This window comes from Euprymna scolopes, chromosome 24 (genome assembly GCF_053919585.1).
Source record: "Euprymna scolopes isolate OS-2025 chromosome 24, ASM5391958v1, whole genome shotgun sequence".
NCBI lineage: Eukaryota > Metazoa > Mollusca > Cephalopoda > Sepiida > Sepiolidae > Euprymna > Euprymna scolopes.
The window spans coordinates 24,806,208-24,822,826 of NC_136505.1; the positions used below are offsets into that span (position 1 = coordinate 24,806,208).

A 16,619-nucleotide genomic window follows, 5' to 3' on the forward strand; every position below is an offset into this window, starting at 1 on the left:
CAGGTGATTGGATTAGAGAACTACATAAAAATAAAGAATTCGAACTAAAATGGTCAATAGTGAATAAGAGTAGAAAATATAAACCAAGTAAATCTAAAATATGTAATCTGTGCCTACTTGCAGCTTATTACATAGTGAATTCTAAAGAAGAAATTTAAAACAAAAAAAAACTGGATGCTATGCAAAGTTGTTTTTATAGGAATAAATTCCTACTTTCGCACCTAAAACCTGGCTGGAATAAATTTATAAAAGGTAAATCCGCAGAATATACTAATAGTAATGTATAAATATAATTTAATGTTAAAATTTAGAATGGTGAAATATATAAATAATTTAGTAGATCTTCAAATTCACATACTGGAAATAAAATATTTATAACCTTAACAGGGAGAAATAGAAATAGTTTTAATCTTTATAATTATGGATAATAAAATTAAACCCTGGTAATTCTAATAGCACAAGAAAAGATAAAAACATCTAGTAGTAACCAAATGCAAGATACTGGTACAGACTGGCTGAGAGAGAAGTTTAATTAATTTTTAGTAATCCTATATATAATAATTTAATTGCACAAATTCCCCTCTGGACCAAAGTACACTAGGTTTGCTGCAACAGATGCCACATATAAACTTATGTTTACACTATCAGCCACTATATTATGTAATTTTTTAACGCCACCATACTCACATTTATTTGCTCTATTAAAATCCTAGATTACCTCTTAGGAGAAGCATCACCACTGTTGAATGTCAACCCTTATTCAAAAAAGAACGTTCCAGAGATTAAAACAAACATGGCTTCCCTGATTAGATTAGACACTCATTTCAGATAAAATACTCCGATTACAAACATATTAAAACATCGAAATATCTTCATAAACCACGGATGCTTTTATTTACACATTAAATATACCGTACATGTTAGCTTTTTGTACACAGCTACGAAAGCGTGAGACATTTTGTGTTTAACTACACCGTTCATAATGTTTTCCTACACATGCTCATAGCCACTATTTCTTCTTCCTTTGTTTTCAAAAACTAATATTTATTCCAGAATGACGTTTCACAATGATTACATGTGCTTTATTTTATAATTACATTTCATAAACATTGACCAACAAAAATAAATTGTTGCTTTAGTTTTACAGTAGATATACTTCTGTTTACATTATGAGATTTAGCAGTGCCGGTATCCACAGAATGAGTACCTTTCAGTGATAACATGATTGAAGTTTGTTTAAAGTAGGTATTTCGAGGGTCGTGACGTCGTACGTTCATCATAGCGCAGTCAATTAAAGCGTTTCCTCCCTTTGCATCTCCTTTTACAATTAGCGTTGAACGTTCGATCTTGACCTCTGCGGCTAATTTTTTTCACCCCCTATAACGGGTTACCGCTGCTATTTACATTGTTTTTAGAGCGTGAATTATTTTTTTCTTCTATATTTTCAAGACACGCAAATAGGTCAAAAACCAAAATAAATTGTTTTTTTCCTATTTCACCATAATTTTATTTAAACAAAAATAGCTCATTAGGCATAAATTGTTTGCCCCCACATTCATTTCCTTTCAGGTATATAATCAATAATTCTTTCATAAATTATACAATAATTCTGTTTCTATTGTCCAACACCTAACATTTAAAAAGGTTTACATTGTTTCAATCTTACAGTTGTTCTATTTATATTGTTTATAATAGAAATAAACTTTTGTATATATTATTCAAAATAAAAAAAGAATTGTTTATTATTTAAATAAACCGGTCTTTTTATACGGTATATTTTTTCTGCTTACTTAAAACTGTCAATTTCTGAAAAAAAAAAAAAAAAACTGTGTATATTTTTACATGGTAACGTACATGTGACGACAGGAATTTAGTTCCCTTTAAGTGATAGAGGGTTCGATAGTTTTTTGCCATCTTAACTCCAGTTTTGCCAACAAATGAAGAAAAATGTAGCAGGAAAACAAAATCAGGAGCAGATAGGAAGTAGTCAGTTTCGTCCTTTGAAGAGAGACATTTCTTGGCTGTAATGACCATGCAGGAAGAAGAAGAAGAAGAAGGAGACAGAAAAAAAAGAAAAGGCAGAAGAAAACTCGTTTCTCTCAGATTCGTAGTTCGTCACAAAGAACAATCCAACCGGCAGAACCACCGACGCACAATCTGCAAAACACTCCCCGACCTCTTCTCAACCTCCTGCCTTTATAGCGACCGGGAATTATATATTTGCATAGTCGTGTGAGATCACACACGATTCTGCGAGAATTGCATGGGGTCAAAGCGAATATAAACCCATGGACGCCATCTTGGAACTCTCTTCTGCTCGACCCACAACACAACAACAGATATATCCGGGGTAAGCTCTTTATTTCCCCCATTTCAGTTATTGCCGATTCCGTTACAACAAAAATATCATGCCTTGAACAATGGCCTGAAAAATACCCTGAACCATACCCTGCTCGCCAGCTTAGTCCGCACGAGCCAAATGATACTGCACCTACCCCTACTCATAAAATGGCGTGTCAATTCCGAAAGCCATTCTTGGGGGTGTCTATTCCGAAAACCGTTCTTGGAGCTGTCTATTCCGAAAGCCGTTCTTATCATGAGTAAGTTGTGGGTTGGCCAACAACAAAAACAACAACAGCCCTACTTTAAATTTTTATGCAGAGTGAGGGATGCATGCTACCACTGGGCAATGCCGGTTAATGCGTCCTATTAGTATATAATATTGAAAATAAATGAGAAATATAACTAGAATGGACATCGTGAAGGTAAGGTTAGTAATATTATTTCCGTTTTCTACAGTTGAATGAGGATGATTAATAAATAATAAAGCGAAAATATGGAATTCTGAAAACTTACAACTTGAGATTTTGGCGAATCAATAAACATTAGATATCCAGAGTTATCCCCTTTAAAACACGGTAACTTTAGGTTTCGAAGCGATAAACAAAGGAAATTAGAATTTGAATGATTAGAGAATGATAAAATTACAAATATAATTTTTTTCATTTTAAATTCTAAACTTAATAAGTATGGAATGTAGATTTAATTTTAATTCATGAAAAAAAAATAATTCTTTTAAAATAAACTTTTAATAATGATTCCCTTCCACCTAAATAAACATTAAGTAAAATCAACTAGTAAATCATGGATAACATCAAAAGATACAAAACTTTGGAAATTGAATAGAATATAGGTAAGTCATATAAATTTCATCGAGGATTTGAAGGTGTCGTACAGTATTTGAAAATAAATAAATTAAGAAAAAATAATTAGGTGAGAAACAAGTGGAGGACTCTGATAATATAAAGATAAACAATTAGATGAAATTTAAATCTAAGAAATAGGAATACGAAAATAGGGCGATCCATAAATTCTATGGCTATCAGAAAATAATCAAACAAAAACATGTGGAGAGGGAGGTAGATTCAACGGCTTGGTATCATAAATAAAAAGATCGAAATCTGTTCAGATGTATATATTAATCAGTGTTTTTTTTTTTTTAACTGTCTGATGAGATGCTATTCTGGAATATTTTTGACTAACATAAAACTTGCAATTGCCCGAATGGTATCGAAGCAATTGTAACATTCTTGAAAAATACACAACATGATGCTCTAACATTTTTTTCTTGATGTCTTGGTTTTGAAATCTTTATATATGTATATATAAAGTAAGAACGTATGTGTGTGCGTGAGGACAAATCTCAACCTATATACTCAACGAATTTTTGATCTACAGATTTGAAATTTGGTATATAGGGTAATCAGACATGTAGAACACTTATTAATCGGTTTCCATCCAGAAAAAAACTTGATTGAAAAATTGGTATGTTGAGGTCATCGGATTTTTATGTTTCTCAACTGTTTCACGAATGCATATGTGGGAGTCGTTCACATGAGAGCTTCTTTATGTTAAGAATAAGTAGGTCTGAAAGCACTTTTTAAAGACTGTGTGAAGCTGGCCGAATATCGTACTCAACTCACTGTTTTTAGGTTTGGTTTCGATCTCAGCTGGAATATGTTTTTTTTGTATCATTATTATTTACAAGAAGTGAACTGTTTAGAAAAAACAATACTCATATGCACATGCCTCAGTTTCTGTATGAATCAAAGTATTATATTATGCATATTTAACGACCGGGCAACGCCGGGCGACCTGCTAGTACACACACACATCTCTATATATATATATAGATAGATGTGTGTGTGTGTGTACTATGCCAACAAATCGCTCAATATTTTTAAATTTTGATTAAAAAAATCAAACAAAATGAAAATTAGAATAAGTAAAATATTATCAAAGATGCTGTTTATTGTGCTTACTTTTTATGTCTCATGCAATCTTTCAGCATGAATAAATTAAATTCCCTACTCATATTTTTTCGATAATGTTTATTATTGAAATAACTTTGCATTGTTGATATGATTTAACCATTAACCAAATTACGTCAATAGTGAAAAAAATATTTGAATAACGAATGTTGATGAAAAAAAAATAGAATACTTCCTATCATAGGATATATATACCATATATATACCATATATATATACCATATATATATACCATATATATATATATATATACCATATATATATATATATATATACCATATATATATATATACCATATATATATATATATATATATACAATATATATATATATATACCATATATATATATATATACCATATATATATATATATATACCATATATATATATATATATATACAATATATATATATATATATATACAATATATATATATATATACAATATATATATATATATACCATATATATATATATATACCATATATATATATATATACCATATATATATATACCATATATATATATATATACCATATATATATATATATACCATATATATATATATATACCATATATATATACAATATATATATATATACCATATATATATATACAATATATATATATATACAATATATATATATATATACAATATATATATATATATACAATATATATACAATATATATATATATACAATATATATATATATATACAATATATATATATATACAATATATATATATATACAATATATATATATATATACAATATATATATATATATACAATATATATATATATATAACAATATATATATATATATATATACAATATATATATATACAATATATATATATATATATGCAATATATATATATATATACAATATATATATATATACCATATATATATATATACCATATATATATATATATATATACATATATATACAATATATATATATATATATACCATATATATATATATATATATACCATATATATATATATATACCATATATATATATATACCATATATATATGTACCATATATATATATATATATATACCATATATATATATATATACCATATATATATATACCATATATATATATATATATACCATATATATATATATACCATATATATATATATACCATATATATATATATACCATATATATATATACCATATATATATATACCATATATATATACCATATATATATATACCATATATATATATATATATATATACCATATATATATATATATATATATATACCATATATATATATATATATATATACCATATATATATATACCATATATATATATATATACCATATATATATATATATATATATACCATATATATATATACCATATATATATATATATATATATACCATATATATATATATATACCATATATATATATATATACCATATATATATATATACCATATATATATATATATATACCATATATATATATACCATATATATATATATATACCATATATATATATACCATATATATATATATATGTATATATATACCATATATATATATATATATATACCATATATATATATATATATATATATACCATATATATATATATATATATATATATATATATATATTTACCATATATATATATATATATATATATATATATATATATATTTACCATATATATATATATATATATATATATATATATATATTTACCATATATATATATATATTTACCATATATATATATATATATTTACCATATATATATATATATATATATTTACCATATATATATATATATATATATATATATACCATATATATATATATATATATACCATATATATATATATATATATATACCATATATATATATATATATATATACCATATATATATATATATATATACCATATATATATATATACCATATATATATATATATATATATTTACCATATATATATATATATATATATATATATTTACCATATATATATATATACCATATATATATATATATACCATATATATATATATATACCATATATATATATATATACCATATATATATATATATATACCATATATATATATACCATATATATATATATACCATATATATATATATACCATATATATATATATATATATACCATATATATATATATACCATATATATATATACCATATATATATATATATACCATATATATATATATACCATATATATATATACCATATATATATATATACCATATATATATATATATATATACCATATATATATATATATATATATACCATATATATATATATATATATATACCATATATATATATATACCATATATATATATATATATATATATATACCATATATATATATATATATATATACCATATATATATATATATATATATACCATATATATATATATATATACCATATATATATATATATATATACCATATATATATATATATATATACCATATATATATATATATATATATACCATATATATATATATATACCATATATATATATATATATATATATATATACCATATATATATATATATACCATATATATATATATATATATACCATATATATATATATATATATATATACCATATATATATATATATATATATATATTTACCATATATATATATATATATATATTTACCATATATATATATATATATATATTTACCATATATATATATATATATACCATATATATATATATACCATATATATATATATATATTTACCATATATATATATATATATTTACCATATATATATATATATATACCATATATATATATATACCATATATATATATATATATATACCATATATATATATATACCACATATATATATATATATATATACCATATATATATATATATATATTTACCATATATATATATATATATATATATATATATTTACCATATATATATATATATATATATTTACCATATATATATATATATATATATATTTACCATATATATATATATATATATATATTTACCATATATATATATATATATATATATTTACCATATATATATATATATATATATATTTACCATATATATATATATATATATATTTACCATATATATATATATATATATATTTACCATATATATATATATATATATATTTACCATATATATATATATATATATATATATATATATATATACCATATATATATATATATATACCATATATATATATATATATATATACCATATATATATATATATATATATATATATATATATATATACCATATATATATATATATATACCATATATATATATATACCATATATATATATATATACCATATATATATATATATACCATATATATATATATATATATACCATATATATATATATACCATATATATATATATATACCATATATATATATATACCATATATATATATATATATATACCATATATATATACCATATATATATATATATATACCATATATATATACCATATATATATATATATATATATATACCATATATATATATATACCATATATATATATATATATATATACCATATATATATATATATATATATATATACCATATATATATACCATATATATATATATATATATACCATATATATATACCATATATATATATATATATACCATATATATATATATATACCATATATATATATACCATATATATATACCATATATATATATACCATATATATATATACCATATATATATATATACCATATATATATATATATACCATATATATATATATATATACCATATATATATATATATATACCATATATATATATATATACCATATATATATATATATACCATATATATATATATATATATATACCATATATATATATATACCATATATATACCATATATATATATATATATATATATATATATATATATGGTATATACAGGGTAGTCAGCTGATGATCCCCGTTTTCTATTTGACAATTTTAGTTAAAGGTTTTTTTCTTCTTTTTTCGTCCTTATGTAGTCTGTGATAGGTTAAATTTATTTATTTTATTATTTTTTTGTCTCAGGAATTTAAACTGCATTCTTTATTTTTACATTTCTTTTTCTTAAAGCTTCTTTAGACTAATAAATAAATAAATATATATATATATATATATATATATATATATATACTTGCAAGTGGCCCAATCAATAATATGTGTTTCAATATATTTTAATTTATTTTGTATTTATTATTATAGAGCCAATTCTGTATCAATTATTATATTGTATGCAAAATATATAGTGATTTCAAAAGTACAAAGCAAAAAAAAAAAACAAACAAATTTGGGTGTCATCAGCTAGAATCGAACCCAAGGCATATAGCTCTCCAGCCTTATCCGTTGCTATTTGATCTAAATCCATTCGCATGAACTAAAACTGTAAAAATAACGTTGTTTAACCTATAAATGCATAAATGGCACTTTAAGTCGACTTACACATGCCAAGTTTCAATTTTTAACACTATTGACTCCTGAGCAGCTATTTTTACAGGCTAAGCACCAAATCGAACTTTTTTCCACAGGTCCAAATTCTCTTATATATCAAGTTTCAAGTCTGTAAACCAAAAATTGACAGAGGAGATTAATAGAGACCGTTCCTCAGACAGACCGACAAGGTCACTTATATACACACACACATTATATATATATATATATATATATATATATATATATAATTGTAAACATGGAGATTATTCACCAATGTACAATTTGTGCTCTCTACGAATACAAGTTATGTCAACAGGACCATTGCCAGCATCCTCAAAAGGCATCACTGGATTATCATGAATAACAGGAACGTGCCTAGGGTGATGAAATGAAATTCCCTAGGTATGGTAGTAGAACTTGGTGCCGCTTACAAGTCCAAAGAGACCCAGGCTTGCCTTCAGAAGGAATGCTATGGCTTTGTATCCTTCTCTAACTGGGCTACCTGCTTTCCTGCCCTGAACCCGCTGGACTACTTCATTTAGTCGTACTTTAAGAACATCACCAACATGACCTCTCACAACACCAAAACCAGCCTGATCGCTGCCATCCACCAAGTATTTGCCAAGCCCCTGCTTGTGCTTATGGAAAAGGCATGCTCGCAGGTCTGAACCCGTATTGAGGTGGTAATTGAAGCTGAAGTTGGAAACATTGAATAGATGTCAGCTCTACTACATAATCAAGTTACTTGAATTGATTTTTACAATAAAAGTTTTAAAATAAAGCTGTAATATTGTTTTCTTTAGGGCGACAACTTCATCGTTCCACCCTGTCATAAAAACATTTAGAAAAATATCATTTAGCGATTCACGTAAAATGTAGATACTTCATTGTAAATCAAAATACCTAACTTTATATCTACAAAATATAAAAAAAAGGGGCTCATTACCATATGAGCTACTGTGAAGTATTTCAGAAAACTGTTAATCATTTATGTATCGAAAGGAAAGCAAAATTCAAAGAATGTCACAAATAAAAGTAAAGCTATGGCATTTCAATTTGAGCCAAGAATCTTGTCAGCACAAAGAATGGAAATAAATCAATTTTGTCTCAGTTAATTACAGATTTAAAGTTCAATATTTATTTTATGTAAATACACTAGATTTTTCTTATTATATTTTATGTTATATTTTGTTTTTAACATTTAAGACACCAAATAATTACATATCTTAATATAATTAAGAATGATAATAAATAGGAGAACAGCATATTCTTTATTAACTCGTCAAGACGGTTTTTTCTTGCAAATATACAAATCTATATATGACATCAATGCACTTCAAAGATATAACTTGACATTAACTTGGTGCGTCCAGTTCTGATGTCTTTAGCACTCTCCAGTGGGATAGAGTGTGTTGCCAATATCTAAAGTAAAGTAACAATTACTCCTTTCCTCTAATAAGTAGACCTTTACCATTCCATGAATCCCTTTCAACAGTCCAGTATCGAACCCTTTACCTCCTATCTTTTTCTTTTATACAATGTCCATGCAACTCTCACTTCACTTTGACTTGGTATGAAATTATTGCTCACAAGTTTGAGTGAATGGCACTAAAAACACAGTAGAAAAACTTTTGAAAAGGTATAAATCACATTTAGAATGTCTGTCACTGCAATATTCCTGATGACAAACTTGATTGCTTTGTTATTAGGTATGATACCACGTGTCCTCTGCACGACACACCACCGCCCTTAACATTGTGTGCCGTGAATTTCCTTTCTTTCATTTTTCTTCTCTTCTGGCCCTATCTTTGTCTTTCACAATGGCAGCTGTCGAGGGGGGGGACATACAGGTCCACAAGTATGTAAAATAAAACAATTCAAAAGAAAACACAGGCTTTGACAATTTCTGTAGTTGCAACCTGGGTGTGTGCATGACACCATCAGCTCTCTACACGCTAAGGTCAATATCTGCCTTTTGTCAATTTGTCAATTGATGTCAGATCATCTCGATCTGGTCCAAGCCAAGCAAGTTTGAGGAGTGACTTTTATGACAGTTCAGTTGAGAAAGGTTTTTCAGTTAGACACAGTTGAAGACAGTTGCTTATAGTTATTTCTTAAACCTTAAATATGTTAAATGTGACGAAGGAGCGTTCAGAGTGTCCAAGAACGTTCTAGGTGAAAGCAGGTGTTTTGTTTGTAAGGAGAAATTTAGTACACATGTTTGTTTAAGCTGGCACTGTGTGAGTTTGCATGTGTATAAATATGGTATTAGAATATTTGTTTATCAGTGAAAAGGTGTATTATGAACTGTGTATTTATTGATATGCATATGCTGTCGCTATGTTTAGTAGTTTATGTGTCTCGTTTGTGATGTGTGTGCTCCCCGCTGAATGCCTTTAATAAAAATGCATTACAGAATGTATGCGTTCGATTATGTGGTCATACAAAGTGCTTACAATAAATTTCCAGACCTTTTTGTACAGACATAGACTCTTGAAAATTCAATACGTTATTGCTATACATCTTATGAGATGACTGGCCAATTTTTATGATTTCAGATTCAAATGAACAGCTACAGCAGGAATTAGAATACACCCTACTCAAGGCTGATTTTCACAGCTGGTGAATTTCAAAAATACAATCTGATTGTGATTAGAAGAACGATATGCAATAAAACTTAGAACTTAAACTTGGAAAAAATACCACAGAAACGTATGGAATGCTTCAAACTGCTTTTGGACCATCTTGCATGAATTGAGCATCAGTTTTCGAGTGGCATAAGAGATTCAAGGAAGACAGGGAGTCTGTGAGAGATGATGAGATGTGTAGGAGGAGTAAGGAAGTCAGAACGCCAGAGTTGATTGGCCAAATATAGAATTTCATGGATAAGGATCATTGTGCATCTATAGAGACAATAAGTGCACAGTTTGATGTCAGTGTGGAACTGCACACACAATTATTCGCGAGGAATTGAAGATGCAGAAGATAAAGTTTGTCCCAAGGATGCTCAGAGAAGATCAGAAAGAAAGACGTCATGACAGCAGGGAGTTGGTGAAGCTGATCAATTTAGAGCCTGCAGTTCTTGATGTTCTGGCGACCTGCGATAAAAGTTTGATCTACTGCTATGATCCAAAGACCAAAAGACAGAGTTCCCAGTGGAAGCATGCTGGCTCTCCCAGACCCAAGAAGGCCATACAGAGCAAATCCACCCAGAAACTTATGATGATCCTTTTTTTTTTTTTTGATAGTGCAGGTGTGATGCACTGGTTTCCTACTTGGCAGACAATCAACAAGGAATACTATGTTGAGGTTTTAAGGGAGTTCAGGAAGAGATTCTGTTGGAAGAGTCCAGCACTCTTCAAATCGGGTCAATGGCATTTCCACCAGGACAATGCCCCAGTCCACAGCTCCATCCTTGCCATAGACTATTTGATCAAGATGGGCATCTAGACAATTCCTCACCCTCCCTGTGACTTTTGGTTATTCCCTAAGCTCAAGGCTGTGATGAGGGTCATTGACATGCTCACACAAGAAGACTTCCATGGGGTCTTCTAAAAGTTGTTTGAACAGTACAATAAGTGCATTGCAGTTGGAGGAGATTACTTCGAAAGGGACTAGAGTTTCATATGTGTACTATCAATGAAAATCACCATACCAAAAAGTCTGGGAACTTATTTAAGGCACCTCGTAACTGCCATCAATAGCTGTCACAACGCTTAATCCTAACTGTATTTATTGTGTCTAGATAAGTTGATTTTTTTTCTCGAAATAGGTAGATCAATTTCAACCATCACAATTATATAATTTATTAAAACTAAATCTGTAATCATCTTCTGTAAAACTGAATGTTTGATCGATAGTGATGTTGCTATGCTGTGTTCAAATTTCATCGGATCTATTACCCTTTATACATTAACTAGGCTGGGTGCCCGGCGTTGCCCGGGTGTTTGTAGGCGTGTGTTGAGAAAAAAAAAAAGTTTTAGGAAGCAAAGGAACCCGTGATGCGAAGTCAGAAAAAAAATGGAGGTATGTGTAAGGATGTTGGTTGAGCAAAAAATAAATAAATAAAAAGGAAAATTGCGAGCAAAAAAAAAAAAAAAAAAAAAAAAAAAAAGTGGTAGTAGGCAGACAGGCTTGAACCTGTACCATGAAGGAGGAAAAGAACGGGGGGAGGTGATGACGCATTAGCTGTTGCGTCCATCGCCAAACCAGAAGTGACGTAAGTTTAAATTAAGGCTAGACAATCGAAAAGAGGTGATGACTATCGAAAATATCGGTGAAAAAAGCAACCCCTCAATAGAAAAGTGCCCAGTTGAGTGTGAAGGAATGTTTTTGACCAATTGTTCGATATTTGTTGTCCGAGGGGTCGAGCTTCAAAATTATGCCAATCTCATGAAAATCTGTTGCCTCTGTCGAAAGTTTTTGAGAGACATACAAACATACATACATACATTTAAACAGCCAGGTGAGATTTATAATATAGATACTATTGGGAAATATATAAAACCATAATTTTACTCAGCTATATAGCTAAAATAGCAACTTGTGGTCAATTAATCACATACGATAAACTGTTTAAGATAGATATTGTACATCGACATTAAAATAATCTAAAAAGCACTGATATGTTATAAAAATATCGAACATTTGAACTTTATATAGATACAATTAATTCTCAAAATAAAAGTTTGTGCCAGTTTTCTGTTACCTTACGAAAATTAAAATCAACATATATTGATACTAAACATTATGTCTAGAATCCTTATTTTTAATTCTAGAAAATACCTACAATTTAAAGCTTTTGATTAAGAAACCTTAAGTTGAAAATATATCGTGCATATATATATATATATATATATATATATATATACACGTTTTATTTTTTATTACCGTTTTATCTGTTCACATATGTTTCAGTTGCCGGACCATATTTACGATCCAGCAGCCTCGTCAGACCTTACAGAAAAATTACCATTTTTACCAAATATATATATATATATATATATACTATGTATAAAACAGCACTAGGTTGAAATGATATTAAAATATTACATTGTTCATCAATATTCGATATTCATTTCTGCTTATTAGTTTTGTACCTGAAATATAACTAAATTCATTATTTTTTTCAAATTGAAAAAAACTAAATATAAAATACAAGAAAAAAAATCAAATTTAGAATTATCCACAGCGATAGGTCTGAACACAAATTTTGTTGAACCTGTGCATAGGTCAATGGCGAATCTGAAGCAATCGTCAGCCATGAGTTTCTCGGCGGCCGATGATGGTAATAAGGCTGTTAGCTACACACAAATGTGGTCATACTGGATCTAAAGTAGAACATGATTGGTAAGAAACCGGGTACACCTAAGAGACACTGTAATATATATATATTTAATAAAATACTTTGTATATATATATTAGTAATTTATAAAATATATATGGCGATTAAGCTACACTGAATATTCCGCATTTCATCCACTCTAGGATTCTTCAGGTGTATGCACATAAGCTTGAAGAATCCTAGAGTGGATGAAACGCGGAATATGCAGCTTAATCGCCATATATATTTTATAAGTTACTAACTAGCTCTACCTACGTATTGAGCACTTTTGAAGTAAATACTTAAAGTTTACACATAAATTTATACTTTCGTATATTAATTTTATGTGAGTAAATGAAGTAGTTATATATATATATTATATATAAGAAACCCAAAAAATTAATTCAATGTTCATCAACGTTTTGTCTTTATTTAACGACTTCTTTGGGATGATGGATTCAAAGAAACAAACTACACATATAATATTTGAAAACATATTTGTTGTGTTTGTAATGTGAAATGGGTGCTTTGTTCTTTATTCGAACGAAAAATAGCCGTTAGCATTCAAAGTGTGTATAGCGTCTATGGCATGAAATCAATGATTTTTTTTTTTTAATATATCGACAAAATTAAAAGCTGTTAAAATTTAAAAGATATGATGCAGTATTTGTTCTTTTTGGAAATGAATATGGTCGCTAGAATTTAATTGGATGTGTATACGAAATGAAATAAGTGTTTCTTTTTATTATTTATTGATTTCGTATTTTATTATTCATATTATTTTCTGTCGAGGAAGTTAGTTGACCTGTATCTAAATTCAAGTTCTATTCTTTTAATATAAGCTTACTGATTAGAGAAGATAAATTGTAGAAGCCGTTATGTAATTTGTTTTAATATTCTGTATGCATGTGTTTTCAGAAAAAAAATTAAAATTAAAATGTCGTCAATATATCTAAAGTATTCTGTGTTTGGAGGTAATCTAAACTTGAAAGGGCCTGATTATAGTAATTTTTAGAATAGACATGCTAGTATTCAACTAAGGCTTATCCATAGGGGGACCAAAATTTTGCTTGTAGAAATTTCACTCATCTCATACTATAAACGCTATACATATTTTGAATGTTAACGGCTATTTTTTGTTCGAATAATAAAAACATGCATTTCACATTGCAAATACAACAAATATGCTTTCTAAATATTGCAATAATATTTTATTTCTTCAAATAAATAATCCTAAGGAAGTCTTGAAATAAAGATGAAATGTTTATATGCATTTAAATAATTTTGGTTTGTTCCTTTTTCATTTCTCCATCATGTTGGAATATTATTTCAAATTATTTTCATCATATATATACACTCATGAGCAACAAAAAAAAAAAAATGGGCCAAGAGTGAAAGAAGGAAGACATCGATTTTTTCAATATTTTTCCATGAATTTTTGTTATTTTTAACTGAAAATTTCTATTTTGCAGATCATTATTATTATAGCATAAGTGAAAAAATTAATCCTAAAAATGGTAATACCGCATCTTGGCGAGGATATAAAAAAGCGAATTGCAGGATTAAGGCAGTCCAAAATGACTTACAAGCAGATTTTTGATATTTTAAGAAAAGAAAATGTGAAAACATCTTTTTCTGCAGTGAAGCGAATTGGTCAAGGGTTTGAAGTCGAACGCTTCGTAAAAGGGAAATCTGGATCTGGTCGCCCTAGAGGATCCACTTTGAAGGACGACCACAGGCTTAAATTAACTGCTTTGAAAGATAGAAAGAAAACTTATGTTGACCATAGCAAAGAATTCAAAACAGGGGCTGCAAATTCGCTTTCTAGATATACAGTATCTAGATGAATGAAAGAAATGGGATTTTCCTCTAAAAGGTATGCAATGAAGCCAGTTTTATCTAAAAAGAACATCAATGATAGAAAGAGATTTTTCTCATGTTATGGTAAGAAAGATACAGACTGGTTCAGGAATGTTTCCTGGTTAGATGAATCAAGATTTTGACTTGTTAGTGATGCTCTCGATGCTCCCGAACGGTGCAATCGAAGAACTGGAGAAAGATTGTCACCAAGTTGCATAAAAACGACAGTTAAACACGGGAATGGTGGGATAATGGTATGGGGAACTTTTACTGCAGCAGGAGTTGGGGAACTTATTAGATGTGAAAAGTCAATTAATGCAAAGGAATGCATTCGAACATTAGAAACAAAACTGTTACTAAGTATTCAGAAGCTGGGAATATCCCAGAACATTATTTTTCAACACATTGCACACATTGCTAAAGTCACAGAAAAATGGTTTTCTGATAACTCAATTGATGTGATATTTTGGCCAGGTCAAAGCCCTGCTTTAAACCCAATCAAAAATATTTGGTTCATAATATCTTGTGCATTGGCCGGAAGAACTTT

At 27.3% G+C, this 16,619-nt stretch overlaps 1 protein-coding gene across 1 annotated transcript in view; it reads left to right on the forward strand.

The window, feature by feature from the left end:
* The window catches only part of LOC145246462 (cyclin N-terminal domain-containing protein 1-like), a 637,275-nt gene that overhangs the window by 423,497 nt on the left and 197,159 nt on the right, over positions 1–16,619 (forward strand). The gene's annotated exons all lie outside the window — the stretch shown is intronic.